We start from the raw sequence: 16,575 nt of genomic DNA on the forward strand, positions 1-16,575 counted from the left end.
AGTAGGAGACCATTTTTTCTATGTTGGAGTAGACATTACTTTTCTAGATATGAAACAAAATGCATGAACCATTATTAAAATTTGATGCATCAAATTTCATGATAAATATTATTTTAGAGTTTGATTTTAGAGTTTGATGTTTAGAATACATCATTTAAAAAATGAAAGAGCCAGTCACATTAGCAGAATTAATGGCCACACATATTAGACAACAAATTTGTGATCAGAATAAAGATTCTAATACTTCACTAATGAGGAAAACAGTTCAATAAAAATGGGCAAAAGTGAACAGAAACCTTATAAGAGAAGAGATGTGAATGATCAATAATCATAGATTCAGTGTCATTAGTTATCAAGAAAAGCAGATGAAATCATTATATGACTAAGCAAACATTAGAGGCTAAACTAATAGTAATAGTGTTAATAAACATAAAACAACAAAATAACAAAGCAAAAACTGAATACGCCAAGTATTGGTGAGGATGAAGAGCAATTAGTACTCTTCTACATTGCTTGTAGGATTGTAAAATATTACAATTACTTTGAAAAACAATTTGGCAGTGTCCTGAACAGTTAAATATCCATCTATATGTGACCTAAATTTCTACTGCTAGCTAACTACCTAAAAGAAACGAAAGCGAATATCCATACAAATACTTGTACAAAAACTTCCATACATTTTTTATTTTCAATAGCCGAAATCTGGAATCAAACCAAATGTTCATAAAAAGTGAAAGGGTAAATTGTGGTATATCCAGTAAATGTTAGACTGCTCAACATTAGAAAGGGAGCAACTAATGATACAAGCAAGCACAGGAATGAGGCAAAAGTAGAGATCATGTTTCTGAATCCATATGTTGGGTGAAAAGTGAAAGTAGCTCATTCCATGTCCCTCTTTGCGGCCCATGGACTCTTTACAGACCATGGATTGTATGGAATTCTCCAGGCCAGAGTACTGGAGTGAGTAGGTATTCCCTTCTCCCGGGGATCTTCCCAACCCAGGGATCAAACTCAGGTCTCCTGCATTGCAAGTGGATTCCCTACAAGTTGAGCCATCAGTGAAGCTCTAAAATATGCACTTTAATCATAAATGAAAGCAAAACAATGACAGTTTATGAATGATGTTGAGGGGGAAAACAGGTTATGAAGAGGTACTTGAAAATTTGGGATGTGGAGGAAATGTTCATTTTCTTGGTGTGTTGAAGTTTTCTCAAATCTATTAATTTGTCAAAAGTCATAATGTACTCAAAATATGTTCATTTTTTTGCATATCCTTTTCACCTCAAGAAAGTGCTTCTTAAAAAGTGCCTCCAAGCACTCATTAATCCCACTTTAAACTTCCTCTGACTGAAGGAATAGAGAAGTAATTGGCTTCATGTTTAAATCCCCTTCTTCCCACACTGAGTTCAGTTTTTTTTTAAGCGATAACATTAAAATATTAAAAGTTACTCACTCATCCCCTAGAGCAGTTAGATTATGATTATAATCTAAAATGTCATTAACCAGGGGATTCTAAAAATGGACAGAGTAGAAAAACTTCTTGCTCAAATGTTTTATTATTAACTGACAATATTCCATCCATTAAGTTCTAAAAATAGCCCAAAATGTGAAAACAAATAGAAATCATCTAATTATTCTGTTAAAAAATATAAAAAATAGGAAACGAGAAAAAAAGTTTATTTAATTACTTTCTCTTAGGCCTTAGCCTTTCTTTTTTTTAAATTTTTTTTAAAATTTTTATTTTTACTTTATTTTACTTTACAATACTGTATTGGTTTTGCCATACATTGACATGAATCCACCACGGGTGTACATGCGATCCCAAACATGAACCCCCCTCCCTCCCACCTCCCTCCCCACAACATCCCTCTGGGTCAGAGAAAGCTTAACGACAGGATATAAAAATAATCAAATGTTATCATCACAACTTAAATCCATATATTCAACATGATATTGAGGCCAACTACAGGCAAAATCAAAAGGCAAATTATATAACGATGTTTCAGTTCAGTTCAGTTCAGTCACTCAGTCATGTCCAACTCTTTGCGACCCCATGAATCGCAGCACGCCAGGCCTCCCTGTCCATCACCAACTCCCAGAGTTCACTCAGACTCATGTCCATCAAGTCCATGATGCCATCCAGACATCTCATCCTCTGTCGTCCCCTTCTCCTCCTGCCCCTAATCCTTCCCAGCATCAAAGTCTTTTCCAATGAGTCAACTCTTCACATGAGGTGGCCAAAGTACTGGAGTTTCAGCTTGAGCATCATTCCTTCCAAAGAAATCCCAGGGCTGATCTCCTTCAGAATGGACTGGTTGGATCTCCTTGCAGTCCAAGGGACTCTCAAGAGTTTTCTCCAACTCCACAGTTCAAAAGCAGCAACTCTTGGATGCTCAGCTTTCTTCACAGTCCAACTCTCACATCCATACATGACTACTAGAAAAACCATAGCCTTGACTAGACAGACCTTAGTCGGCAAAGTAATGTCCCTGCTTTTGAATATGCTGTCTAGGTTGGTCATAACTTCTCTTCCAAGGAGTAAGCGTCTTTTAATTTCATGGCTGCAGTCACCATCTGCAGTGATTTTGGAGCCCCTAAAAATAAAGTCTGACACTGTTTCCACTGTTTCCCCATCTATTTCCTATGAAGTGATGGGACCAGATGCCATGATCTTCATTTTCTGAATGTTGTCACCCTGCTTATTTAACTTATATGCAGAGTACATCATGAGAAATGCTGGACTGGAAGAAACACAAGCTGGAATCAAGATTTCCAGGAGAAATATCAATAACCTCAGATATGCAGATGACACCACCCTTATGGCATAAAGTGAAGAGGAACTTACGATGTGTAGGGTAAGAAAATCTCTGTGTATGGGAAGAATATTCATATGTGAGTAAATGAGTAGCAGTCATATTCACCTGTAAATAATCCAAACTGTACAATAAAAGATGCTTAAGGGTTCTTTAGCACGTTGTTGGATGTTATGTCTTCTTAATTTTTCTCTCAGTTTTAAATCTCTTTTAGAATTCTAAATGTTGAAATCTCTGGGGATTAGGTCTCAGAACCCTTTTTCCTCTTTTATACTTACTTTTCATGTGGCCTTTTCCTTTTTAAACAGCACCTATATGGTAATGACTATGTGACTCATTTGAATTCCAGTTGGGTGTATTCTAGTACATGATTAATATCTCCACTAGCATGTCTGAAATTTATCTTAAATTTAACTTGCCTAGATATAGATTTCTTACCATTTTTCTGAGATCAGTTCCTTCCTGTGCACAGTGTTAACTTTGGTAAATGGATAAGAAAAGAATGAAGGCGTGGCTGTGATGCTCTGGGATTTTTTTTTTTTTTTGCTTGTTTGTTTTTTTCTTATTTCATTAAAAAATTAAAATATTTTCTTATAGGTTTTAGGTATCCTAATTTTATAATTACCATTGAATATGGAGAGAAATCTGGAGAAGGCAATGGCAACCCACTCCAGTGTTCTTGCCTGGAGAATCCCAGGGACAGCGGAGCCTGGTGGGCTGCCATCTACGGGGTCGCACAGAGTCGGACATGACTGAAGCGACTTAGCAGCAGCAGCATGGAGAGAAATCAGTCAATTAATTTTATAATTACCCTGTTTGAAATCTTTTTGAAATCACTTCTTGGTCTTTTTACTGTGGCACAACTCTTTTATTTCTTAATGTTTTACAATAACCCAAGGACTGTGAACTTTGATTGGGTTTCCAAATGCATGCCATTGTTGATTTATACTGTATGATATTATTTCTATCTCTTTAAGAAGTGAATATGTAAAGCTTCATATTGTGCAGTCAATAGTTTTAATCCCTAGTGACTAGAAATACTTTTACCTATGTATAATATATACACACATATGTATATATGGAAATGTTCATACATAGGTGTATGTATAAAACTATATGCATATCTGTACAATTTTATTCACATTTAATTCATCTGGTATAGGAAGATGAGGATTTTGCTTGCATGGTTTTCGGGTACTGCTCTTGTGCTGTGCGCATGCTCAGTCTTGTCTGACTCTTTGCGACCACATGGACTGTAACCCACCACGCTCCTCTGTCCTTGGAATTTTTCAGGCAAGAATACTAGAATGGATTGCCATTCATTTCATGGAGGGATCCAGCCCCAGTAGGTTTCATTCATATTGTAAGATCAAGCATTGGGTTTGGTTCATTCACATTAGAGACTTTTCCCAAAGGGTGGAAAAATGCATCTCCTCTGTCTATAATACAGTTTATAATTGATTTGTTATGATTTGGAGGAAATGCTATCCCAGATGTGAATAATTAGAACTTTATTTGTTTTTCTTATTTATATTTGGCCTAAGTAAGAAATCAAGACTGCAGATAAAAACCAAATAGCATATAAAATTATTAATAAGAAAAAGAGCTTTTAGAATGTGCATTTTGTTTGTTATTTTTCCAACAAATCAAAGTGAGCGTGCATTTTACTCGTATTATAAACATTTTCCTGGATATATGACTTTAGTGTTTGCATCTATTGTTGTTGTTCAGTTACCCAGTCATGTCCAACTCTTTGCCAACCCATGACTACAGTTCGTCAGGCCTCTCTGTCCCTACCATGCCCAAATTCATGTCCATTGCATTTATATCTATTATTGAACTCAAAAGTTTTCCTACTTTGTTCTCTTGTGTCATTATTTTATGCAGTCTTAATGTTCACATAGAATCCTAGTATCTTTATGTATTTTCATTGTCCCTTCGATAATGTCTTAGTCTTTAATCTTCCCCTTGTTTTTTTATTATGTCACAAATTTTATTTAGAAAATATTTTATTCTTAACTTTGTATTGCTCTTTGATTTGTTTTTTAATATTTTTACCTTCAACAATTAAAACAAATTCCCTGACATTTTTAAAATTCTTTCACCAATAACTTTTTAACTTTTTTATCCTTTTAGATATGACTTTTCCTCCCCCTAACTTTAAATAATAGCTCTTACTGTACTATCTCTCTGTGTGGGGTTTTGTTTTATTTTTTTCAAAAACTTTTGTCAATGTTATGACAAAATGGAAAGTGACTGAGGAAAGAAGATAAAGAGGATGAAGTTATTCATATAATTTTCAGTAGGTAGTAGAAAAAATAGCTGCATCCCTCTCTTCTAAAAACATCTGAATATTTTCTAAACTAATTTTTTTCTTTTGAAACCAAGTTTGGGGAGTGATGATGTTTACTGTAGGACTACAAGAGCATTGTTAAGCAGTTTGCCTAAAGAGCAGAATCACATTCATTATGTTAGCTGAACTCATATGATTATATCCTTACTGTGAACACAATGGGCTTCCCTGGTGGCTCAATGGTAAAGAATCCACCTGCCAATGCAGGAGAATCCGTTTTTGATCCCTGAGTCAGAAAGATCACCTGGAGAAAGAAATGGCAACCGACTCCAGTATTCTTGACTGGAGAATCCCATGTATAGAGGCGCCTGGTGGACTACAGTCCACGGGGTCACAAGACTTAGACATGATTTAATGACTATACCATCTGAATACAATGGTACTTGGGGATTTAGAGTAAAGGACACAACAGAATACTTTCTCATCACATTCACAGGAGGAGAATATGCGTCATTTAATATCATTTTCCATATCTCAACTTGTTTTATTATAAAAACTTTGCTATTGACAATGTATTACCAGAATCCTTTTTGGGAATAAGTAAAAAGCTGGGGAAGAAAAAGAATAAAGAGAAGATCCTCTAGCTATTTTAAACAGTAAAGGAGTTTAGTGGATGAATGTCAGGGAGTTACAGAATTGAGTGTAAGTGTAACTCACATCACATGAATTCAGTGATGTCAACTGTCTAGTGTTCAGGCTCTTGAGTTCCCTTTGGCAGAATAAGCAGACAGACACACACAGTTTCTTCTACAAAATATTACTAGACCAAGAGCTTATGCAGGAATAGTAGTAGAATATCTGGAAAGTCACTTTAAAATTAGTTGATTAGTGGAATTTAAGTAATAACAATTCTTTTTTTCTATAATTTTTATAGCATTTTATAATTGTGGATTTTAATAATGAATAAGTCTATATAAATAAACTCTCTAGTATTTGCAGTGCAATAGTTGTTTTTTAAAAATTGAGATATAATGGACATAATAGTTTCAGGAATGCAACATAATGATTTGATATTTGTATATATTGAGAATGAATCACTATGGTAAATTTAGTTAACATGCCATCACCCCATTAAGTTATATCTTTTTCCTTATGATGAAAACGTTAAAGATATAATCTCTTCAGTTCAGTTCAGTCGCTCAGTCATGTCAGACTGTTTGCAACCCCATGAATCGCACCACACCAGGCCCCCTTGTCCATCACCAACTCCAGGAGTTCACTCAAACTCATGTCCATTGAGTCGGTGACACCATCTAGCCATCTCATCCTCTGTCATCCCCTTTTCCTCCTGCCCTCAATCCCTTTTCCAATGGGTTAACTCTTCGCATGAGGTGGCCAAAGTACTGGAGTTTCAGCTTTAGCATCAGTCCTTCTAATGAACACCCAGGACTGAGCTCCTTTAGAAAGGACTGGTTGGTTCTCTTTGCAATCCAAGGGATTCTCAAGAGGCTTTTCCAACACCACAGTTCAAAAGCATCAATTCTTCAGCATTCAGCTTTCTTCACAGTCCAACTCTCACACCCATACATGACCACTGGAAAAACCATAGCCTTGACTAGATGGACCTTTGTTGGCAAAGTAATGTCTCTGCTTTTCAATAAGGTATCTAGGTTGATCATAGCTTTCCTTCCAAGGAATAAGCGTCTTTTAATTTCATGGTTATAATAAAATCTGAAGTGATTTTGGAGCCCCCCCCAAATAAAGTCTGACTCTACTATTTCCCCATTTATTTCCTATGAAGTGATGGGACCAGATGCCATGACCTTCGTTTTCTGAATGTTGAGCTTTAAGCCAACTTTTTCACTCTCCTCTTTCACTTTCATCAAGAGGCTCTTTAGTTCTTCTTCACTCTCTGCGATAAGGGTGGTATCATGCATATATGATGTTATTGATATTTCTCCCAGCAATCTTGATTCTAGCTTGTGTTTCTTCCAGCCCAGCATTTCTCATGATGTACTCTGCATAGAAGTTAAATAAGCAGGGTGACAATATACAGCCTTGACATACTCCTTTTCCTATTTGGAACCAGTCTGTTGTTCCATGTCCAGTTCTAACTGTTGCTTCCTGACCTGCATATAGGTTTCTCAAGAGGCAAGTCAGATAGTCTGGTATTTGCATAACTTTCAGAATTTTCCACAATTTATTGTGATCCACACAGTCAAAGGCTTTGGCATAGTCAATAAAGCAGAAATAGATGTTTTTCTGGAACTCTCTTGCTTTTTCCATGATCCAGCCAATGTTGGCAAGTTGATCTCTGGTTCCCCTGCCTTTTCTCAAACCAGCTTGAACATCTAGAAGTTCATGGTTCACATATTGCTGAAGCTTGGCTTGGAGAATTTTGAGCATTAATTTACTAGCATGTGAGATGAGTGCAACACTTTCACTTTAGTCACTAAGTTGTGTCTGAATCTTTGTGACCCTACGGACTGTAGCCTGCCGCTCTCCTCTCTCCATGGAATTTTTCAGGCAAGAATACCGGAGTGGGTTGCCATTTTCTTTTCCCCTTCTCCCCTCTCTCCTGGGTCTTCCCAATTCAAGGATCGAATCTGCTTCTCCTACATTACTTGTGGTCTCCTGCATTGCAGACGGATTCTTTACGGCTGAGCCAGCAGTGTTAGCTTTATACATAAATATACTTCCCATATATGGATATTTTCCCCAGGTGTATTTTGGCAATTTTTGTGTAATTTCCTTCCCCAAGTGATACGGAGATTATATCTGTGTATGTATCAGTTCAGTTCAGTTCAGTCAGTCATGTCTGATTCTTTGTGACCCCATGGACTACAACAGGCCAGGCCTCCCTGTATCTCCCATCAATAATAAAGGTCAGTTCTTATTCTCACATTCATAGAACTACTTGATATTACTAATCAAATAGCTTTACTAATAAAATAGTAAAAACTCAAATTGATTTTACTTTAATTTTTATTTTCCTAATAGCAGTTTTGCTATATATTATTTCATATACTAAGGCTTCCCTGGTGGCTCAGCTGGTAAAGAATCTGCCTGCAATGGAGGAGACCTGGGTTCGATTCCTGGGTTGGAAAGATCTCCTGGAGATGGGGATAGCTACCCACTCATGGACTGTATAGTCCATGGGATAGCAGAGTCAGACACGACCGGGTGACTTTCACTTTCATTTCATGTACTTATGAGCAACTGCATACCTACTTTTATGAATTGCTTCTTTATCTTCTTAACAAATGTTTCTGCTGGATTAATTGGTTAAAATATGTTTTAGAGTGCTCAATGAACTGTTCCATAATTCTGTTCAATTTTTATTTATATTCTGTGTGAAAAAGACAGGATACACTCTTTTAAGTAAGAAGAGTACTTACTTAATCTTCTCTGGGACAGGAATGGAAAAAAAAGGACTTAAAATTGCTTTTGTTTTGTTTTTTATGCTTTTTGTAAAAGGTTGACTTATACAAGACCTGTTATTTCTCAAAGACAACAAAATATGCAGAGATATACTTTAGAAACTGTTAATTGTTGGGAAAATATACCACCAATGTGATGGGTTATATTTTCAAAACTTGTAAAGATTTTTATTTGATATTTTACTTTTTATATAACAATTATTTTGTTTAATTTCTAGAAAGTATTTTTAAAAGAAATATCAGTTATATTTTTACTTTTTGTAAATATTTTAATTATCAATATTTTACATAATTTTAAATCTTAAAATTCTTAAAATCAAGTTTCCTTAAAAATGTACATTTGGTGGGAAACCAAGGTCTAGGCTTATAGAAGGCTATTATTGCTATGTGAACCTAAGCTCTCTTGATTCTAGGGATGTGTTTTTCAACCCATGAATTAAATACAGTAGTACAGAATAAACATTGTTTTATTAAATATGATGTGTTTATAAAATTTATTTTGTCATAACCAAGAGAGCCAAATACTAGCATTGGATATAATGTTAAGCTGAGTTTGGCGTGTTCTATGGTATATGGCAGCATAAAACTAATAGTACATACATGAGGCACAGGGTAAAAATAAGCCTATGGCAAAGTTAATTACGTGTCCTCTGAAATATTAAAAGAACTTTGCTTCACAATTATAAAAGAGAATACATCAGGTTGACAAACTGGTTTGTTTAACTATACATGTTTAAGGAATTACAAAAAATATAATAATAGTGATGTAAACTTTCAGGTCACCTTCAAAAATTCTAGTATTCAGTAGCATTTCAACAGTACAAAAAGCGAGTTAACAGTCTTTGAGAGATTTAGAAATAGTTGATTGAGTGATTAAAGAAGCACAGATATGTATTAACTTGGCATTGGTATTAAATGGAATTGGCATTGAAATAGAAACCAAAGAATATTTTTTCACAACCTCTTTCCAAAGAAGGAAAAGAAATGGCTCATAATAACACACTATTACAAACAGAGAAAGTAATTCTGAACATGTTTTTCTTTTATTATTCTCTGGAACAGCCTGTGAGAGATTTAGGAATTTATACAAGTAAATAATTGCAAAATAATATAGGAATTTTTCTGTTTTCTTTTGTTGCTCATTGAGTAAAAAGTGTTTCCACACTGTACCTTTGCAAAATTTAACTGATATAAGTAATATCATGATATATGAGGCACATTTACCTTCACTTTTAACCTTAAGTCACCAAGTTACAGATAACTGGAGATTTGTAACTATTATGTAGAAAACTGAGGCATTTCCAGATACAATAAGCAATAGATAATCAATCAGCCTATACAGCCTGATAACTAGTATTTTTAAAACTTACAGACATTTCTAAAATTTCTGTCTCCATTTAAATAATCATTTAATTATTCCATCTCTGTTTAAATGATCATGAATGTTTCAAAATCATGTAATGTGGCTATGCAGTCAGTATCATTTTATTTCATTATCCCTACACAAACCAAAATTCAGATTATCTTGAAATGTGATAACTTTTCTAGATTTGTAGATTTATTACTAAATTAGCAATCAGGCAAAAAACAATGTGAAATGTTTCCCTTGGCTCAGTTAAAGATGAAATTTCTTAGTTTGATTAAACTGATCGATTCATTTAACTTATTTAACTTATATGTATGTGTATGTAAATTTATATAAGTCAGTGACCTCATCCTTTTTGGTAAGCATTAAACATAGGACAAATAATTGAATTATAACTCAATTGCTTACATTACATGTTAAGTTACAACACTTGAGGGATTTGAATCTTAATATAATAAAGACAGTATTTTCCAACATAAATTTCAAGCTAATGCTGTTGTTGAGTAGTAGAACCCATAGTCAAAGTATTTTTTGTTTGTTTGTTTGCTTAAGAAGTTCTGCCAAGCCTTTAAATTCTAAGCATTAAATCATTAGTTTAGTCATTAAGAAAGTATGCAATTACCACAGTTCTACAATGATAGATTTCTTTGTTTTCATTATTGCTGGATTTTCTTATATAAAGATTTTGCCCATATTCTTCTGTTTCTTGAGCTTAAAAAATAATTCTATTAAAGGGAATGTTTTCATTTCAGTCAGTTCTTTTTTCAGAATTTCAGAAATAGAACAGAAATATGACTGCAGAAAAATTAATAAATGCTTTTATTACTTAAATAATAAAATTAGATACAAATGAAAATCACATTAAATTTTAGTATGCGTGCATGCAGGCTAAGTCCCTTCAGTTATGCTACAGATTGTAGCCCATCCAGGCCCCTCTGTCCATGAAATTCTCCAGACAAAAAAACTGGAGCGGGTTGCCATGCCTTCTTCCAGGAAATTTTAGTATATAAAAAAATAATACAAAAGTGTTATTGTGCAAAATATCCATTATATGTAAAATAGTAACAAAGCTGGGGAATTTAAATTATTTTTGGCATTATTAATGTTTAAATATGTTTTGCTGACAAACTGTATAGAAAATATCTTGTAAATTTAATGTTTTAACAAGACAGAGAAATAATATAAACTGTGAAATATAGTATTTCTGTTTTATAATTACATTTAAATATTTCTTAAATTATAAAATGGAGTCATTAAAGAAAAACTGCAATATACAGGAAAATTAATAGCCAAATTATACCATCAAGAAATACTCTAAAAATTTTATTTGTTATTTATTGCTAGTCTACATCTTGATGAAGGTGATGGTTGTGTGAAAGTGAATATTTAAAAAAAAAACTCATCAAATTTGAATTTTCACTTGCAGATATGATGGAATAACCTGTATGTCCATTTGCCTTAAACAAATAATAATTGAGACAAAATATAGAAGCATAATTTCATACTTGAACCAAATATAGCATAAACTAATGATTATTGAGTAGACAAAATAAGTAAGCACAAGAAAACAAATGGAGTCTGGAAGCCTCCCTAAGTTGATAACATGGAATTTTTAAGATTTGGAGTAGTGCAGATATTATGATTCATCAGGCCTAGCACAGGAGAGAAGTAATCTACATAAATAGAGAGATCTGGGTACCTACAGAATATTTCCTTTGAATCTTCACTTGAATAATGAACAACGTTGGACATAGGAAAATCAACCAAGTCCAGAAAAGAATCGTGAAACAGAGAGCAGATGGTAAAATCACTATATGTTCTCATTAGTCAGAGTGGGAATACCTCCTCAATTTGTGGAGTAACCAGGAGAGTACTCTAAAAGGAATGGCCTCAAAATGGGGTTGAATTTACTGTAGATTAAAGGCCACTCTGGTCCTGTATAACAAAACTTAAGCTCAATTCTGAGAAATAGCTAATTGTTCCTGAGTTATTAAATGAATCCCAGATCCAGGTCTAAACATATTTAAAGTGATGTAAAAACAACAAAAAACAAAATCAGGCTCCAAAATAAAAATTGCAAATGTAATAACTAGCATCCAATCAAAAATTTCCAAACATGCTGATAAGCAGGAAAAAAAAATGACTGTAATAAGGAGAAAAACAATCAATAGTTATAAATCCAGAAATGACAGAAATAAGAGAATTAGTAGATATAAGAGCAAGTACAAATATATTCCGAGTGCCAAAGAATTGATGCTTTTGAACTGAACTATAGTGTTGGAGAAGACTCTTCAGAGTCTCTTGGACTGCAAGGAGATACAGTCAATCCTAAAGGAAATCAGTCCTGAATATTCTTCGGAAGGACTGATGCTGAAGCTGAAACTTCAATACTTTGGCCACCTGATGCAAAGAAATGACTCATTTGAAAAGACCCTGAAGCTGGGAAAGATTGAAGGCAGGAGGAAAAGGGGATGACAGAAGATGAGATGGTTGGATGGGTCTCTGACTCAATCAACATGAGTTTGAGTAGACTCCGGGAGTTAGTGATGGACAGGGAGGCCTGGCATGCTGCAGTCTGTGGGGTTGCAAAGAGTTGGATACGACTGAGTGACTAAACTGAACTGAACAAATATATTCCATACATTTACAAAATTATGGTAGAGGGAAGCCTGACCCTAATAGAACTATGAGTGAAATTAAAGTCACTCAGTCTTGTCCGACTCTCTGCGACCCTGTAGACTATACAGTCCATGGAATTCTCCAGGCCAGAATACTGGAGTGGGTAGCCTTTCCCTTCTCCAGGGGATCTTCCCAACCCAGGGATCAAACCCAGGTTTCCCGCATTGCAGGCGGATTCTTTACCAGCTGAGCTATCAGGGAAGCCCTATAGACAATATTAAAACACCCAAATCAAACTTCTAATGATAAAAATACAGTGCCTCAGAAGAAAACTACACTGGATGACATTAATACAGGATTAATAAGTACTATGGAAGAAAATGGTAGTAAACTTGGAACTATAGTAGAAATAATAGAATATATAAAGATACATTTTAACTTACTTCTAAGGTTTTATATATTCAGCTGTTAAATTTAAGCCTATGATCTATTGTTGTTGTTATTCAGATACTCAGTTGTGTCTGACTCTTTGCAACCCCATGGACTGCAGCACATTGGCTTCCCTGTACTTCACTATTCTCCAGAATTTGCTCAAACTTCAGGCCATTGAGTCAATGATGCCATCCAACCATCTCATTGTCTGTCAGCTCCTTCTCCTCATGTTCTCAGTCTTTCTTAGCATCATGGTCTTTTCCAATGAGTTGGCTCTTGGCATCAGGTGACCAAAGTATTACAGCTTCAGCTTCAGCTTCATCATCAGTCTTCCCAATTACTATTCAAGGTTGATTTCCTTTAGGATTGACTGGTTTGATCTCCTTGCTGTCCAAGGGACTCTAAAGACTCTTTTCCAGCACCACAGTTGTAAAGCATTAATTCTTTGGCACTCAGCTTTCTTTATGGTCCAACTCTTGCATCTGCCATGATTATTGGAAAAACCAAAGCTTTGACTCTATGGACCTTTGTTGGCAAACATGTCTAGATTTGTCATAGCTTTTCTTCCAAGGAGCAAGCATCTTTTAATTTCATGACTGTGGTCACCATCTGCAGTGATTTTGGGGCCCAATAAAGTAAAGTCTATTGCTGCTTCTATTTCCCCCCCATCTATTTGCTATGAAGTGATAGGACCAGATACGATGATCTTAGTTTTTTTGAATGTTGAGTTTTAAGCCAGCTCTTTCACTCTCCACACTGACCTTCATCCATAAGCTCTCACTTATTCTTCACTTTCTGTATTACAGTGGTGTCATGTGAATATCTGAGGTTATTGATATTTCTGTGGGAAATCTTAATTTCAGGTTTTGCTTCATCCAGCCCAGCATTTCACATGATGCACTCTGTATATAAAAGTTAAATAAGCAGGGTGACAATATACAGTTTGATGTACTCCTTTCCCAATTTTGAACCTGTCCATTGTTCCATGTCCAGTTCTGTTTCTTCTTGACCTGCAGACAAGTTTCTCAGGAGACAGGTAAGGTGGTCTGGTATTCTTATTTATTGAAGAATTTTCCACAGTTTGCTAGGGTCCAACAGTCAAAGGCTTTAGTGTAGTCAATGAAGCAGAAGTAGATATTTTTCTGGAATTTCCTTGCTTTCTCCATGATCAAACAAATGTTGGCAATTTGATCTCTGGGGTTTCTCTGCCTTTTGTAAATCCAGCTTGTGTATCTCGAAGTTCTCAGTTCATGTTCTCTTGAAGCCTAACTTTAAGGATTTTGAGCATTACCTTGCTAGTTACCTTTTGTACATCACTTGTTAGCATGTGAAATGAGGGTGATTGTGTTTGAATACAATCTATAAGCAAGGTGAAAAGACAGCCTTTGGAATGGGAGAAAATAATATCAAATGAAGCAACTGACAAACAACTAATCTCAAAAATATACAAGCAACACCTGCAGCTCAATTCCAGAAAAATAAACGACCCAATCAAAAAACGGGCCAAAGAACTAAACAGACATTTCTCAAAAGAAGACATGCAGATGGCTAACAAACACATGAAAAGATGCTCAACATCACTCATTATCAGAGAAATGCAAATCAAAGTCACAATGAGGTACCATTTCACGCCAGTCAGAATGGCTGAGATCAAAAATTCTAGAAGCAATAAATGCTGGAGAGGATGTGGAGAAAAGGGAACTCTCTTACACTGTTGGTGGGAATGCAAGCTAGTACAGCCACTATGGAGAACAGTGTGGAGATGCCTTAAAAACCTGGAAATAGAACTGCCTTATGACCCAGCAATCCCACTGCTGGGCATACACACTGAGGAAATCAGAATTGAAAGAGACACATGAACCCCAATGTTCATCACAGCACTGTTTATAATAGCCAGGACATGGAAGCAACCTAGATGTCCATCAGCAGATGAATGGATAAGAAAGCTGTGGTACATATACAAAATGGAGTATTATTCAGCCATTAAAAAGAATACATTTGAATCCATTCTAATGAGGTGGATGAAACTGGAAGTAAGCCAGAAAGAAAAACACCAATACAGTATACTAACACATATATATGGAATTAAGAAAGATGGTAATGATAACCTTGTATGCGAGACAGCAAAAGAGACACAGATGTATAGAACAGTCTTTTGGACTCAGAGGGAGAGGGAGAGGGTGGGATGATTTGGGAGAATGGCATTGAAACATGTATAATATAGTATAAGAAATGAATTGCCAGTCTAGGTTCGATGCAGGGTACAGGATGCTTGGGGCTGGTGCACTGGGATGACCCGGAGGGATGGTGTGGGGGGGTAAGTGGGGGGAGGGTTTGGGATTGGGAACACGTGTACACCCATGGCGGATTCATGTTGATGTGTGGCAAAACCAATACAATATTGTAAAGTAAAATAATAATAATAATAATAATAATAATAATAAATTTAAAAAGTTAAAAACAAACAAACAAAAAAACCCCAAACACAATAAACAGTGTGCTTGAACATTCTTTGGCATTGACCTTTCTTTGGGGTTGGAATGACAAATGAACTTTTCCAGTCCTGTAGCCACTGTAGAGTTTTCCAAATTTGCTGGCATATTGAGTGCAGCACTTTCACAGAATCATCTTTTAGGATTTTAACTAGCTCAGCTGGAATTCCATCACCTCCACTAACTTTGTTCATTGAATTTACACTCCATGGTAAATTTACACCACTCCATGGTGTCTGACTGTAGGTAAGTGACCACACCATCATGGATATCCAGGTCATTAAGATCTTTTTTTGTACAGTTCTTCTTGCCACTTCTTCTTAATTTCTTCTGCTTCTGTTAGGTCCATACCATCTGTTTATTATTGTGCCCATATTTGGATGAAATGTTACTTTGTTATCTCTAATTTTCTTGCCTAGATCTCTAGTCTTTCCCATTCTATTGTTTTCCTCTATTTCTTTGCATTGTTCACTTAAGAAGGCTTTCTTATATCTCCTTGTTATTATTTGGAACTCTGCATCCAATTTGGTATATCTTTTACTTTCTCCTTTGCTTGTAGCTTCTTTTCTTTTCTCAGCTGTTTGTACAGCCTTCTTAGAAAAACATTTTGCTGTCCTGCATTTCTTTTTCTTTGAAATAGTATTGGTCACCACCTCTTGTGCAATGTTATGAGCCTCTCTCCGTAGTTTTTCAGGTACTCTGTCTCTCAGATCTAATATGTCTATCTGCCTATGATCTATGTTGTGATAGTTATACTTTTGTTTATGGAGGTAGGAAAGGAACAAGATTCACTTTGCCTAGGGATGTTTGTTTGTTCCAGCACAATTTTTTGATAAAATCATTAATTTACAATTGAATTATCTTTGCAGTCTTATTAAGATTTGACTAACCATGTAAGATGGATCTATTTCTGCCCCCTCCTTTCTTTCAGTTAATCTATATGCTTGCATTTTCTTTTTTCGCCAAGGTATCTTGTTTACTGTAGTTTTAGAATAAGCCTTGAAATCAAAGAGCATATGTGCTTTATCTTTATTTATTTCTTTCAAAATTTAGCCCTTCTGTGCTCTTTGTGTTCTCAAATACATTCAAGAATACATTTGTACGTTTCTAAAAAATATTG

The sequence above is a fragment of the Capra hircus genome, chromosome 14, assembly GCF_001704415.2.
Source record: "Capra hircus breed San Clemente chromosome 14, ASM170441v1, whole genome shotgun sequence".
In the NCBI taxonomy this organism is placed as follows: domain Eukaryota; kingdom Metazoa; phylum Chordata; class Mammalia; order Artiodactyla; family Bovidae; genus Capra; species Capra hircus.